The 12,736-nt window shown below is 37.9% G+C and overlaps 1 protein-coding gene across 8 annotated transcripts in view; it reads left to right on the forward strand.

Moving 5' to 3' along the window:
* plag1 (pleiomorphic adenoma gene 1) overlaps nucleotides 1–12,736 on the forward strand; it is a 125,522-nt gene that overhangs the window by 67,490 nt on the left and 45,296 nt on the right. Inside the window, exon 1 of one of the 8 annotated variants that reach the window (XM_059646034.1) lies at nucleotides 5,829–5,909. The exons of the other annotated variants lie outside the window; for them this stretch is intronic. The gene's annotated coding sequence lies outside the window, so the exon portion shown is untranslated. Of the gene's footprint in view, nucleotides 1–5,828; nucleotides 5,910–12,736 lie in introns of those variants that run through there. 8 annotated transcript variants of the gene reach the window in all.

Raw genomic sequence — 12,736 nt, forward strand, 5'->3', positions numbered from 1 at the left:
ATAATCTAAAGACTTCAAATTTTAAAATATTTTTTAAAGTAGAATAGTAACTTCATAGATTTGTGCATTGTATAATTTTATTGTATAACGTCACATTAGTTGGCATAGTTAGGATTGTGGAAGACATTATGTTTACAGCATGGATATATAATTGGCAGCTTGTGCTTTGGTAATACATTGGGTCAGTTGAGGATTATACAAGTAGGCGCTTTAATCCATCCACAATTACTTTTGATATTTTTAGTTTGTGCCACTGCAATCTTGTTTAAAATGCCTTTCTTTTTCTTAAAATCTGTTTGTCTTCTTTGTGATGCTATTACACTTGTTTAATCTAATAGGAATTGTGACTCCTCATGAGTTTGCTACCTTTTGTTTCAATATTAACTAATCCATGTTTATTAAACATTAAGCGCACATTATATTGCTCCTTAATTAGAAATACAATCATCAGTAGTAGGGGAGAAGTACTCTGTCACCATTTCAAAATGACAACTTGCTGAAAATGTTAGTTTTGTTCCCACATTATTTGGACTTCCCTCTTTAAAAATTGAATTTGTTGGATACAAACTTCTCGTGTGATATTTTGATTTATTTGAAACCCCTTCATTTCTTTGCACCCTAACAATATGTACCCAAACAATAGTCAAGTTTTCTATAAAACTAAGTAGAACTGTTTTTTTTTCTCATTTTGTGTCCAACTGAAACTATGTACTTCGATTTTAAAATTGGTTTGTTTATTTATACGTACAAAAATCCAGCCTAGCATTTAATTCTTCCATTTCTGAAGACCATGACAATCATTGTGGTTTTCTTTCTTTTTGAAAAAAATGGTTATTTTAAGTAAACTTTCACTTCTTTTAGATTTTTAAAATCTAATCTCCACTTGCTAAAATGTACGATTTGGTTGCCTACGTTCTGGAATCAATGAATCATACAGTCACAAAGGCCTTGCAGTCCATCATTTTGTTGCAACACACTGAAATATAACTTGCGTGCCCTGCAGGTTTTTTTCTTTTCTAAGTGTAATTCTGTCTTCAGAGATTCAACCCTGTACGATGTGACAAGATAAACCAAGTTGTTAAATCTAGTTATTGATGAAAGAAGCCTACAACAAAATCCAAAAATAAATGAAATTACACATCTATTCTGAAAATTTGTCGCATTAAATTTCAACATAAATCTGAGGTTATGCATTTTAGCGGGCAGAATAGAGAGGCAACATAATTGTTGGAAAACAAATTCTGAATGAAGTAGAGGAGCACAGGGATGCCAGGGTGTAGATACAAAATTACTGAAAGTAATACAACCGATTTAAGAAGGCTGTTTTAGCAAATATGCAAGTAAATGCATTGAGATTCATATTTCGAGGGAGAGAGTTAATCCAGAGTATTATGCATAGATTTTACCTTCACATTGCAATTTCACTTGTTCACTCAAAAAATTGTAAAGGTAGTTACAACCTCTGAATTTTAATACTCTCTTCAGAAAAGAGGTTTGAGGGATGGCTTGACAGGTGTTTAAGATTATGAAAGCGTTTTGGTGCAGATGTAGACCAGATATGGAGAAACCAAAACAATGAATCACAATATAGGACATTCGCTATTAAATCCAATGTGTGATATGGGAGATGTGTATTTACCGAAGGAGTGATTTTTGGATGTGATGCTTATTTACCTGCAGGAGGTAGTAGTGTTGATCAATTTTAGAACACAATTGTTCTCTCAAAATAATATTCTTCAGCATTTGTTTGATTTGTATTTTGTAGTTTAAAACACGTAAAACTAAAATGAAGCATAACATGGAGGTGAACAAATTAGAGCCTCTTACAATGTAACTGAAGTTTTTAATAGATTTCCATTAAAATTGTATACACCATTTTAAGCAGAATATTGCCTGTTTTAATGTTTTACCTGTTTTAAAGCTTCATTAAAATAGTAAATAAAGACATGATATTAAAGTTTGGTATGCATATAATCTGTCATAGTTTTCAGATGTCAGATACTTGTGCAAATTGTTTTACTGTTAATGTTTAAATGGATATGTTAATATATCTACAAGTTACGTGTTGCTAAAGCTACATGTAAGGAAAATTAACAGATTATTGTGTAATTCCTATTAATCTGCGGAGTGATGACAATATTGATCTTATACTGGTCAACTTTCTAAATTATGTGAACTACTGTTACAGAACTGAGGATGGTATTGCAGTGTTACAGTGCAGTTTATTTAATGGCAACAATTCTACATTTCCCAGTTCATACTGTATCTATAAATTTTAATTCTAGATTTTGTAGCTATTTCAATATTTGCTACCTAAATCTCTAATCTTTGGAGGTTACAAAATGTAGGTACTTAGTCATGTTCCATTTTTGTGATTCAGGTTTCAACACACTCGACTTCAAATTGCACTACATTTTTAAGTATTATATGTATAAACTAGCATTATATTTGTTTAAAATATCCTATTTTTATGCAAATCTATTTATAGACTGCTTTTGGTATTTGTGCTAAATTATGATTTAAATATCAATGTTCTTGATTATGCACAATTTATAAAATTGTTACCTTTGCATTGTTTATTGCATGTATTAAATGAACGTTAAAGACTAATTTTGTTTTTTTTTCAGGGTGCCCATTTTGTGTTTTATTCTATTTGTAGAGAGTTTGCAAAGTCCGTAAAATGTTATTTCCAAGAAGGTTCATTCTTCTAACCAGCTTGTAGTTTCTAATATAGCTGGCATAAAATTGAATATTTAAAAACAAAAGGGCACTTGCTTACATTTTAACAAACATTTTAGATAGATATAAAGAAGTTTAACTGTTGTTGGTCAGCCATATTAAACTGTCCGTTATATTGTAATGGACTCTGTTATTTCTGTTAACGTTTATACAATAATTAGTCTAAATTCACCATAACGTTACTAATTAAAATTGTTTCAGGGATTTTAAAAAAACCCTGTTTTTTACCAATTGTTCTTTAAACCTTAATGTAGAATTTTTTTAAAAAAAGAGAGAACTCCTGTTTCATCTCAACAATGCTACCTCCCATTTTATTACTTTCTCTCTGGCCTTTATCACTCTTCTGCACACTGAGTAGATGGCTTTATTGACACATATGCACTTCATCTACAAGGGGTGTAAGATCCTGTATAAAAACCTAAATAACTCCAGTAACTCAAAGTTAACTGATTTTTTTTCTTCACAGATGCTGCCAGACCTGCTAAGATCCTGTATCCACCCCATCCACAACTATTTTGCCAAATTAATTTGCAAGAAATTTATCTATCACATCTAACAAAATTGTCAATCTAATTGTCAGAAGTAGTGAGTTAAACAATTTGGCACAGAACTGATTCTTTCTTGAGAATGCCCAAGTACTTAGTAATGAATTTCCTGTTGACTATGGTTTTGTTTTTAAGTAACTTCTTAAGTAGAGGTGCTTGCCTGCATCTATTTGGCTTTCTGCTGAGCATTCACATTTACCTGAAACCAGTTATTCATGCCAACATGATGAGTCTTTCCACTTGCACAGCTCATACTGGGTAAAAACATTGAAGGTAAATTGATCTTCTAAATTAGTAATTGTCTTCTCTGAAGGGTCTAGGCCCAAAACGTCAGCTTTTGTGCTCCTGAGATGCTGCTTGGCCTGCTGTGTTCATCCAGCTTCACACTTGGTTACCTTGGATTCTCCAGCATCTGCAGTTCCCATTATCACTAGTAATTGTCTCTCTCTTTTTCAAAGAGCTGAGTTTGAACAACAATGAGAGCGTGTAACTTGTACTTCGTTTTAATATACAATCTAACATTCCAGTCACGTACTGGATGCAAGTTGACAGATCTACCCAGGAAAATAGCTCAACCCTAAGCTCTGCACCTTTTTAAAGATGTATCTTTTTTTCTTCTAAGCAAGAGCTTGGGGGAAATGCCTTTTTTGTCTTGACAGTGTAAGCAGAGGACTGTATTTATGTAATGATTTGTCATGCTTCAGATATATCTCAAAGCCCTTTCTATACAATTAATTTGTCTACAACTTGCAACAACTATGTTGCACGTAACAAGTTTCCCCACACATCGATGCGAATGGATAATTAATCTATTACAAATTGGTAATACATGTCAGGAGACTGTAGTTAGCACACTGGTAGATCAACCTTATTCCCTTTTGAATAATGTTGTTGAATCAGTCAACCATATTATTGGGACCAAAAACACACATTGCTGGAACAGCTCAGCAGATCTGGCAACATCTGTAGAGAGAAAATAGCATTAACATTTCTGGTAGAATGACCCTTCCTTTCAACTGGATGCTGCCAGATCTGATCTTTTCCGGCAATTTGTTTGTTTCTGACTTTATAGCATCCAGTTCTTTCGGGGGTTTTTTTATGTCATTGGTACCTTGGTTTAACAGCTAATTCAGAATACTGCTGCATAATGGTTTCTTTTTGTCCTACAGACCAAAACTACTTTTTAAATTTCAAAAGGGGGTATGCCTGTATGTTTTCAATTCAATACAAAACATAATTCTGTTCAAATCAGCTATCTAGATTGACATTGTGAACACCCTTTAGATCCAGTAGAATATGAACAATAAAAAATACTGTAATTCTTCAAGGCCTGTAACTCCAAGGACTGATTATAGAAATAAATGTAGTTAAACAGCCTGCTTCGCTGTTCTAGACCATTTCATTTTATATATCCAACGTTGCCCCATATCTCTCCAACTGTGTGGATAACTATCTTTCAAATTTCAGATGATTCTTTGCAACCAGCAACTGATAATAGAAGAGTACCAAACTTGTGTTGGCTATGGCTCAGTTAGTAGCAGTTTTGCCTCTGAGCTATAAGCTAGCACATTGCAGATGTTTTCTTAACAATATGCTGCATGAAACAGTTTGTTTCCATTCTCCAATTACTTGAATTCTGTACCCTCTCATTCTTGATGCTTCCAACAGAAACAATATTTTATGCATGTTTAATATAACTTCCTTGACTTTGTACATGCTCTTGTACTTTCTTGCATTTGTTAATAAAGCCTAAACTTGTTTATGCTGAATTAACTGTTCAGTCATCCTGCCACCTTCTAATGATTTGTGTATGTTTACAAGCCAGGATCCTCTCCTATTATAGCCTTTGTTATATTGTCTCTGTTGTTACTAAAATTATTATTCTCACTTGTCTGCACAGAACTTTATCTGCTGCTTATCCATCTATTCCACACCTAGCTTGACAATGATAGTAGGAACTGCAGATGCTGGAGAATCTGAGATATCAAGGTGTGGAGCTGGATGAACACAGCAGGCTAAGCAGTCTCAGAGGAGTAGGAAGGCTGACGTTTCGGGCCCAGACCCTCTAGGCCCGATACATCAGCCTTCCTGCTCCTCTGCTGCTTGGCCTACTGCATTCATCCAGCTCTACACCTTGATATCCTAGCTTATCAATGTTCTTTTGAAGTTTAGCACTGAGCTACTCCAAACTAAATCGTCTGGTGTGTAGCAGCTGTGCATACCCTTTTCAATCCTTCTGAACAAAAGTACCACACTTGCAATTCTCCTGTCCTTTGGGATCATCTGAGTCTGAGACTAAAAAGTCATTACTAATACCATTTTTTGTATTATTCACCCACTTCTCTGTTACCTTGCAATGCACCACATTAACGTTCTTTTGCATTATGTCTCCTTGGAGTTTAATGAACTTTGATTATTGACCTTTTTAAATGCTAACTTTATTTCTGTCTTCACAGGCACTATCAGACTTGCTGAACATTTTTGCAATTTTCTGTTTTTATTGCAGATTTCCAGCATCTGATGTATTTTAATTTTCGTAATAGTGCAATTATGTATTAGTATTACAAAAGTGAAGAGACTTGTTAGCAAGAATGAAGCTCAAGGAAAGGCGCAGTGTCATCATAGGTATATATTGATTAAGACAGAGTAATAATGAGCACTGTTTACCATACACTTCTTATCAGCCTCGTAATGTGCCCAGAAGGTGGTGTGGAAGCTATCACTTCAGTGGCCTGGAGTTGGGTATTTGAAACATTTACAGTTTGCAGATGACTTCAATCTTAGATGTGTTTAACAGTGAGAAGCACAAGTGCAGACTTCAGAAGGATGTTGAATGGTATAATGGGCAGACCCATAGCAGATAATATTTAATGTCTTTTAGAAGACAATTACAGCTAGAGGGCAGGAATACACAATGGATGGCTTATGTACCAAACCTTCGACAGTGACATGACAAGTTGGAAAGGCTTTATAAATAACGTGGAAAGAATGTTCCGATCATGGGCTTGCAATATTCAATTACAATGATCTCATTTTGATGCCTGAGACCTTCACAAACTGAGGTATTTTTTCTAAAGAAGATAAATGCTGACTTAAAATGACTACTGTGATCAGCTAACCAGATTGGGGCAAGTCCAGAGAACCCATATGGAATACACTAAACTCGATGCACTGAATTTACCATTTCATCTAAAAGCATTGAAACCAGAACAACTGAGTTTGCATTAAGGTTTTTATCTCCTGTCTAATTCACATTTGCATGAGAGGTTCACCTGTTTTAGAAATGAACTGTTGCCAGTGGAGTATATAGCTTGCAAAGACAATGGAGTTAGTCTCAGGGATATACACACAAATTCTATTTTACTAGTTGGTTAGGTGAGCAGGGAGAGAAGGCAAAAAACTGTTTCATAATAATGCAAGTTGGAAGGCTCTCGCTGGCATTCACTTTCTGCCTTACCGTGCCTTGAATGAAGTACCTGGTGAAAAAGCAACTTGGGAAAATGATCATTCACGGAGGACTCCAGGATTTCATAAATTTCAGTACCGCTGTGTAAGCTAGGCAACTTTTAAAGACTCTAGTTATGCTCTCGTAACTTTAGAGACTAAGAACTGTAAACTACATCTTTTATACTCATGTTTACATTAGACACATCCATCCTACTTTTTTAAAAAATCTTATTCAGTGTTCATGAGCACTTGTTATGATTAGATTAGATTCCCTACAGTGTGGAAACAGGCCCCTCAGCCCAACAAGTCCACACCGTCCCTTGAAGCATCCCACCCAGACCCATCCCCCTATAACCCACACACCCTGAACACTATGGGCAATTCAGCATGGCCGATCCACCCAGCCTGCACATCTTAGGACTGTGGGAGGAAACCAGAGTACCCAGAGGAAACCCATGCGGACATGGGGAGAATGTGCAAACTCCACACACAGTCGCCCGAGGCTGGAATCGAACCCGGGTCCCTGGTGCTGAGAGGCTGCAGTGCTAACCACTGAGCCACTGTGCCGCCCCATGTTCTCCTATTTTTTCTTCTAAGTTAGTATGTGATAAAAGTCCTCTTTCTTTGAAGAAAATCTCAATATAGGCTCCCTCATTTTAAAGAGGAGTTAACTAAGCTTTAATTGCAGTGTGATAACTGCACTAATAGTGAAACAAAAAGTTTGTGACCATCCAAGAGTGGGGGGGGGGGGGTTGAAAAAACATGAGCTAATTATTCCCCTATACACCCCCCCCCCCAACAACCTGGTTGTAACAGATTTGGAGGCTTGAAGATGAGTCTAGAGTTCAGGAGGGGCAGGGTTGTCAAAGGGGCAAGAGCAAGACCAGAAAGTACTGATGAGGAGAGTAAGGGGTTTAAATTGAAACTTCTCCTTTCTCAAAAGAACAATGAAGGCACTTTGGAGAGGGATCCACACCCAACTCTAAGGATTGAAGCCCATTTAATCCCAGATTTGATGAGAAATAGTAGACACTGCCTTTATCTTTTGAAAGGTTAGAATAGCAATGGTTATTGCAGAGCAGGCTGACAGGGAAAGCTCAGTGCTTACACCCTCTCACCAGAGGGGAGTTTCACTACTAAGGCAGCAAAAGGGACTGTTTTAAGTATGTAGAGGTCAGTGTTAAAGGATATAGTTAAAAATTCTATACCTTCAAGAAATGGTCTGATGATGCATAGGTAGAATCTGAAACAAAAACAAATTGCTGATGAAACTCAGCAAATCTGGCAGCATCTATGAGAAGAAAGCAGAGTTATTGTTTTTGAGTCTTGAGTCCTGATGAAGTGTAACAGATTCAAAATGTCACCATCTGAGGAGGAAGCAGAATTGACAGCAATTTTTCTTTTGATTTCTAGCATCCACAGTTCTTTTAAGCAGCAAAGTATGTAATAAAAATAAATCATTCAGAATCTGTGATAGTGGGAACTGAGAATTTGAGATAACACAGCAGGCCAAGCAGCATCAGAACCAGGAAAGTTGATGTTTCGGTCAAGACCCTTCTTCAGAAATGGGGGAGGAGAAGTGGACCCTGAAATAAATAGGGAGGGAAGGGGAGGCAGAAAGTAGATGGATAAAGGAGAAATAGGGTGAGAGGAGACAGGTAGGCCAAAGGGATGGGTTGGAGCCGGTGAAGGTGAATGTAGATGGGGAGTTTGGAAGGAGATAGGTCGGCCTAGGGGGGACTGACCAGTCAAGGAGGCAGGATGAGGTTAGTCGGTCAGAGATTGGGGTGGAGCTTGAAGCAGGTGGAATGGTTAGGGAGGCAGGGACCAGCTGGGCTGGGTTTGGGATGCAGTCGGGGGAGAGGAGATTTTGAAGCTTGAGCCCACATTGATAACCTTGGGCTGCAGGGTTCTCAAGCGAAGATGCTGCTCCTGCATCTTTTGGTGGCCTCATTGTGGCAATGCAGGAGGCCCAGAATGAACATGTCATCCAAGGAGCGGTGGGGGGAGGGGTGGTGGTGGTGGTGGTAGTGCAGTATGGGTTGGAGAGTTAAAATGGTTCACGACTGGAAGGTGTAGTTGTTTGTTGCAAACTGATCATAGGTGTACCGCAAAGCGGTCCCAAGTCTCTGCTTGGTTTCCCCGATGTAGAGGCGGCTGCCTCTACTGTTCTGAGATGTTATTACATACCTCTGGAGCAGGTGGAACTTGAACCTGAACCTCACCACAAAGGGGCCTCAGACAGCAGGAACTCCATTCTTTGTTGTCTTGAAACACCATTGGTTTGGTTAACAATCAAATTTGATAAGCAGTTGTGCCACAGACTGGCTACAGGTAACATCATTATTGACTTAACAGACCAGAGGACTGTTCTCAGATCAGGCAGCATCCATGGAGAGAGAGCAAGCTAAAGTTTCAAGCCAAGGTGACTCTTCATCCGAGCTGGTGCTGGTTTAGTCTGGGGGTCTCCACACCTTAGATAAGGGGAAAAGTTAAGATTCTTTCATGGTTATGTTGGCTAGTGTGGGAATTGAAACCAAACTGTTGGCATCACTCTACATTTGCAAACCTGTCACCAGCCAGCTGAGCTAACTAATCTCATTGATGTGAAATTACACTAAAGTGTGGTGCAGGATATAAGTTCAAACAATTGATGGGAGGCACACTTCTGAGTACTACACACTAACTAACATTCTGCAAGTCAAGTTGGTCTTTTTAAAAAAAACCTGGATTATAGAAGTGGGCAGTGAAGCATTAAGACATAGACAAACTAGTCTGAATGCTAGTCCCAGAGCAGCTTTGAAGCTCAGATAGAAAGAATAGTGACAAAGTGTATGTTGTCATCCAATTTTTATTATAATCTTTCATAGCGACCCGGAACCATAATGCACCGTAAACAGAAAGGAGAAATATTGCTTGCATCTTCATCTTTGTGATTGATGTGTTATGATAATAGTAAACACAGATTTAGTCCAAGGTTCAGGGAGTAAAATCAGATTGTGGAAGCAGAACAAGAATAAAGTAAATTTTAAAGATGAGAAATGCTGATCTAAACTGGCTGCTGTGGTGCCCCTATCACTGGTTGAGGCAAGATTATGAAACCCAAATGGAATATACTTAAACCCTCTTTACTAAAATAACTGTTTCAATGAAGTTAACATCAAAAGGTTTGCAGCTCCTTTCACTCCTCCTAATAAGTTCATGTTAGGTGAAAAGTTCCTTGTGGAAAAACAACAGAGCTAGAATTGGATATATGTGAACAAATTAAATTTCAGTCGCTTGCTTGGCAGAGCAGAGGGGACAGACAAATGGTTCCAGACAAACAAACAGACAAACTACAGAACTTGGAAGGTTTGCACTCTTTCCCAGAGTGTTTTGTTAGAAGCACCTAGTGAAACATAACGTGGGAAAACCACCATTCACCAAGACTTCCAAGATTCACAAATTTCACCTCTGTTGACGAATCAAGACAGTAGCAAAGCAGCTGTAGACTCATTTCACGTTTTTGTGATTCAGAGCCCAAGAACTTAAATTGCATTTTCTTTCATTTTCCCTCTTTTCTCTCCTATCCCCATACCTCCCCTTTTTGTTTGCTTTTTACCACCCCTTGGGGTCAGTGGATAGTAAAATACCTCTCATTGAAGGAACCCTTGGAATTGGCTCCTTCATTTTTATCTAGTTAATTAAATTCTAGTTGAATTAAAATAGCTCCTTGCTTTTTGAAAACAAATGAAATACATTGTGACTCACCGTGAACAGAATAAGTGCCTCTCAACTCAATCTGATCGTAGCAAGTACAATAGCAGAACAATTGTGGTAAACCTTCCAGCTATGTTTAATTCTGGGCACCATCCTTCTAAGAAGGATATCAAGGAGGTTGTAGGAGAAAGTTAGAATGGTTCTAGGCATGTCAACTGTCCTATTTTAGGAAAATATGGAGAAGGTAGGATTGTTCACCTTAGAACAGAAAAGGCTAAGGGTGATTTAATAGACTTGTACAGAACTGGGTGTTAAAGTACATAGGAAAATACTGTTTCCACTAACAGAAGGGACATAGATTTAAAGTTTGCGGGGAAGAGCAAGTTGTGGTCTTGAATAAACTGAAAGGGTAGTGGAATAAAAATCAGTTGAAATTTTCAAGAGGAAATAGAGTATGCACTTAAAAGAGAAACTTTCAGAGGACAGACTCATTTAGCTCAAATGAACAACATTGATTTATGATAAACTAATTTACCTACGCCTGTGATGATTCAATGAATTCCTGTCTCATGAAGCAATCAACATATACTCATTTGAAAGACAGTTTGGAGAAAGTCATCCTGAAAATGCCCTATCTGTAACTAGTCGGAACCCACAGGGATTAGTGTGGGGCCAGATGTCAACAATATGCCTTCGCTTGAAGATAGGCTGTTGCAAAATTAGCAGAGGGCTCGCAGATAGTGAGGGTGATGCCCTGAGTCTACCAAGGGATATAGACAGGTTGAATGTGCAGAAATCTGATGTGGGAAAATATGAAATTATGGACTTTGGTGAGTAGAATAGAGCTGATTATTTATTTATATTGGGGAAGACTGTAGAAAGCTGCAGCAGAGGAATTTGTGGGTTCTAGTATATGAATCACAGAAAGCTAATCTCCAATTTCAGTGGATAGTGGAAAGGCAACTGGAATGTTGGCCTCTTTTTTGATACTCTATTCATTTTAGAATATAGGGAAGCCTTACAAAAAACTATGCGAAGTACCAGTCACACCACACTTTGAACACCTGAATAGTTTTGATCTCCTTGCCTAAGAAAAGTTATACTGGCATTAAAGGCAGTCCACAGAAGCTCACAAGGTTTTTCTTCTGACTAGGTTGGAGACATCGAAATTTCGAAGGTTGAGACTAGCTTTTTAAAACATAAGATTCCTGGGGACATGATACCACAAATGTAGGGAGGTTTTTCACTTTGTGGGAGAGTCTGAAACCAAGAGGCTAAATCTCAGTACAGTAAAGGATTCTCATTTAAGACCGAGATGAAGAGTAATTTTTGAATGCCTACAGATGGTGAATCTGTGGAATTCTTACTGCAGCAGGCTGTAGATTGGGTTGCTGAGTAGATTCAAGGATAGGAGATACTTTTAATCAGTAAGGGATAAGGCAGGAAAGGGCAGTTCAGGATTATCAAATTAGCCATGATGTCATTGAATGACAAAGCAAGCGTGACTGGCTGAATGTTTACGTCAGCTGCTATGTCTCATGGTCTTAATGGCAGTTCCATCTGCCCCCGCCACCCCAGATTAAACCTAGAATTGTGGGAAAACCTTAAACTAAATCAAGATTTGTCTCATCCATTCTGCCTCAAAGTCTGTTTTCTTCCTGAGCAGTACTGGCCATGTTGCTCAATTCCAACAATGTTGAAACACACTATCTTCTTGAGATTTTACTTCTCTACTGTGGTCATAATTTGTCTCCACACCAACTAAAAATTTATTCAGAACACAAGCCCGTGTCTTCACCAGCACAGAATCTTCCCCCTTCCTCGGCCTTGCCATAGGCAAATTCTGCTGGTTACCTATAATCCTGGGGAATTGTTCAAGTTCTTCTTGGTTCCTTCCACAGTCTTTAACAATCTTACCTCTGATCTCCATCCAGCTAGACATCTCTGAATGCATCTTCCGTTTCTGAGATACCATTGATGACTATTTCATTTTTATGCAACACCTGTGTTCTGGGATTCCTTTCCATGATTCCTGTGATCTTTATAGACTTTTCATTTTTCTTTTTGGAAGGCATTTTTTTTCCTGCTCATTTTAAAAGCTTTTACATTTTTGTGTGTTAAGAATTTTTTTGAAGTGCAAGTACCAGCAACTTGTATAGACTCCTTAAACCACAAGGCTACTGATTTTGTCTAGATAAGCTTGATTTTATGGTTTTTCAGCTGTGCACTTTCTCTTGTATTCCACATGATAACAATTTATTCAGGTAACATTCACATCTTGGTAGTGCAAAGGCTTAAACCATCAA

Source organism: Stegostoma tigrinum, chromosome 5 (genome assembly GCF_030684315.1).
Source record: "Stegostoma tigrinum isolate sSteTig4 chromosome 5, sSteTig4.hap1, whole genome shotgun sequence".
NCBI lineage: Eukaryota > Metazoa > Chordata > Chondrichthyes > Orectolobiformes > Stegostomatidae > Stegostoma > Stegostoma tigrinum.